The sequence below is a fragment of the Bos taurus genome, chromosome 15, assembly GCF_002263795.3.
Source record: "Bos taurus isolate L1 Dominette 01449 registration number 42190680 breed Hereford chromosome 15, ARS-UCD2.0, whole genome shotgun sequence".
Lineage (NCBI taxonomy): Eukaryota > Metazoa > Chordata > Mammalia > Artiodactyla > Bovidae > Bos > Bos taurus.
Genome location: NC_037342.1, coordinates 69,042,192 through 69,044,705, shown reverse-complemented (window position 1 = coordinate 69,044,705; position 2,514 = coordinate 69,042,192). Strand labels below are relative to the sequence as shown.

Sequence of the window (2,514 nt, the reverse complement as noted above, 5' to 3'; positions counted from 1 at the left end):
GTTGATTTACAATGTTGTGTTAGTTTCTGCTGCACAGCAAAGTGATTCAGTTATACATGTATCTATTCTTTTTTAAGGTTCTTTTCACATACAGGTTATTACAGAATATTGAGTACAGTTCCCTATGCTATACGTCCTTGTTATCTATTTTAAATATAGTAGTGTGTATATATGTTAATCCCAACCTCCTAATTTATCCTTCCCCTACCTTTGCTTTCCCCTTTGGTAACTATGAATTTATTTTCTTTTTTTTAAATTTTATTTTATTTTTAAACTTTACAATATTGTATTAGTTTTGCCAAATATCGAAATGAATCCGCCACAGGTATACCTGTGTTCCCCATCCTGAACCCTCCACCCTCCTCCCTCCCCATACCCTCCCTCTGGGCCTTCCCAGTGCACCAGCCCCAAGCATCCAGTATTGTGCATCGAACCTGGACTGGCAATTCGTTTCATACATGATATTATACATGTTTCAATGCCATTCTCCAAAATCTTCCCACCCTCTCCCTCTCCAACAGAGTCCATAAGACTGTTCTGCACATCAGTGTCTCTTTTGCTGTCTCGTACATAGGGTTATTGTTACCATCTTTCTAAACTCCATATATATGCGTTAATAAAAATATGGAACGCTTCACAAATTTGCGTGTAATCCTTGCGCAAGGGCCATGCTAATCTTCTCTGTATCATTCCAATTTTAGTATATGTGCTGCCAAAGCGAGCACTAAACTTCATTTTCATATATTGAATTGCTTAAAGTGAATTCCATCTATATTCCCATACAGCAGAAGCATCACAAATCTCCACCTGCATAGACAGACGCTCCAAACTTTTTATCTGTATGAGAATCACTGAAGGGAACATAAAGAGTCATTTATTATGTAATTGGGAATATAGTTGTAATTTTCAATTTCTTTGAAACTTATATCTCTTGCACCCTGCATATCTACCTTGTTGTTTGTTGGGAAACTAAGGAACGCATATTTAAATAGCTTGCTTTATTTTTACCATTCAACATTGAGACGTAAAATTAGGAAACATCAAAATCCCATAAATACTGGAGGAAATCAGGATCAATATCATGAAAAGAAAATTGATCCAAGAACCATGATTCTCATCTGAGATCTATAATGATCTGGCCTTGTGGAATTCAATTTTCCTAAGGCTTAATATCTTATTTTGTTAAATAAAAGATAATAACTTTTAAGCCCTCAAGGTAAGTACATAGAGAATTATTAAGTCAAAAATGAGCTAACCAACAGAAGAACCATTCAGGTATAAATCAGAAGTTAACAAACCAAAAAGCTATTTGCAAGTCCTATAACTTGTTTGTACCTTAACTCCCTAGGAGAACTACTGGGCCTAACTACATATAACATTCTGCCTCCTTGATAATCTAGCTAGATTTTCTGCTTCTTTTACTCTACAATAACACAATCAATTCTTGGGTCTTTGCATTGACCACCACCATGTTATTCTGGTCTCAGTACCTGAATTAATCCTTGCCTACTGCCAGATTCAGTTCTTTACCATAGAATCTGGTCAATCCATGTTCTTAGACCATCTAAGAACATAATCTTTTGTTATAACTATTAGGGTTTAATTTTGATGGATAGTGAGAAGACCTACTTTTCACTAGACATGTAATATTTGGTTTTTGATTTCTTACCTCCATACAAATATCTGAAAATGAATACTTGGTGATAAATGACTCCATGGAGATTAACACAGCATCATCAAAATTTTATTTACATAATATTGGAAATTTAAAACTACTTTCATTGGTAACTGTGGCTGGTTAAGAAGGCTTATTCCTTAAAAGGGTGAGGAAGAAAATTTGTGATAATTAAGAATTCTTTTCTCATGTTCAGATGAGGTGTAAGGAATAGGAAAGGAATAAATTATTGCATTCATAAAATAAATTTTCTACTTGAAATATAATAAATATCAATGAACTATAATATAATTATTAAAATAACCAAACCTAAAGATTTCTGAACATAATGGAAATTATTTAATCTTTTTTTTTAACTTCTGATAACCTTGCCTTAAAAAAATTACATTGACTTTGAAACAATCCCAAAATATGGGGAATAATTAACAGAGCTGTAATCACTGTTATAAACCTCCTGAGAACAGTCACTGTAATAAAATTGGCATAGTAAGTTCTACAGAAAAAAAAAAAATCTGGTGCAGCTCAACACGATTAATGATAAACCAACTAATTTCACATGCAAAGAATATTAAACAGTTGTGGACTTTGACTAGTATCAAACTTCCCATTAATCTGATCCTTTGATAAAAGCAGGCACACCACAGTACCTTATCTTGCTCAAATATGCAAATCTCATAATCTCGCTGTTTTACAGTGAATTTTTGCTGGCTATTTAGAGTAGAAATAGACTCTGAAAAGTGGATGAGACATGGCTGTTGTTCTCTGACTCTTTGCAAACTCATGAGTGCCACACACACGGCTTCCGTGTTCTTCACTATCTCGAACTCATGGCCTTTGAG

General features: G+C 34.0%; 1 non-coding gene across 1 annotated transcript; it reads right to left on the bottom strand.

Moving 5' to 3' along the window:
• Positions 1–618: 618 nt before the first annotated feature.
• On the bottom strand, positions 619–725 carry LOC112441689 (U6 spliceosomal RNA). The gene has a single exon (XR_003029550.1). It is a non-coding gene; the product is annotated as a U6 spliceosomal RNA (small nuclear RNA).
• Positions 726–2,514: the final 1,789 nt, after the last annotated feature.